This window comes from Corvus brachyrhynchos, unplaced genomic scaffold (assembly GCF_000691975.1).
Source record: "Corvus brachyrhynchos isolate BGI_N302 unplaced genomic scaffold, ASM69197v1 scaffold65, whole genome shotgun sequence".
Classification (NCBI taxonomy): Eukaryota; Metazoa; Chordata; class Aves; order Passeriformes; family Corvidae; genus Corvus; species Corvus brachyrhynchos.
Genome location: NW_008238365.1, coordinates 1,468,981 through 1,469,810, shown reverse-complemented (window position 1 = coordinate 1,469,810; position 830 = coordinate 1,468,981).

The following is an 830-nucleotide window of genomic DNA, read 5'->3' as shown; positions in this document are numbered from 1 at the left end:
CGGGAGCCGTGACCAGCTTTGGTAGCGCAGCCGGGGCAGGAAGCGGCGGCGGAGGCTTCTCCTCCTTCTTCTCCTCCTGAAACGTGTCCCAGCCCTCACCGGGCCAGGGCTGCTCCGCCCACAGCCCCGGCTCCGAGGGAGGAGCTCAGCCGCTCCCCGGGGCTGCTGAAAACACAAAGCTCCGCTCCCAACTGAGGCACCACGGCAGCGAACTCCTTTTTGGAGCAAGTCCTGCCCTGATGGCAAAAGCAGACAGCGGAACCCTCTGTGGGAACAATCCGTGCCGAATCCAGGGATCCCTTCCTCCATCCACGTTGTTTTTCCCTTGGCCACCCCTAGCACAGAGTATCCAGGGCCCGGAGCCCCCCAGGATTCACCCTAAGAAGGGGTGTAGCTGTTCTAATGTCCCATGAGGACCTTTCTCCCACCCTGCACCCACAGGCACGGAGGGGCCTTGACCTCAGCCCCCTCCATTGCAGCCAGGCAGGATTTGGGGGCATCCCTTCCACCTCCTCCCAGCCCCCAGCAGAAGCCACCCCCCTCCCCAGCCAAACCCTGTCGCTGCAAGAGGGGGACGAACCCCTCCCTAAGGGGCTCTCATCCCCCTTAACCCCGCCCTGGGAGCCCACAGCGCATCTCTAGACCCCAACCTTCAGCCTTACCCCTCTCCCAGAGGTTCCCGCTTCATCCCAACGCACCCCGAGCCCCTTTCGGGGGTCCCAAACCCCCTGAAGACCCCACTACCCCAACAGCCCCTCCTGAGGGCTCCGCAGTCCCGCCCCGGGAGGTGTCCCAGCTGCCCCTGCTGGGGGCTCACGTCCCCCCCACCC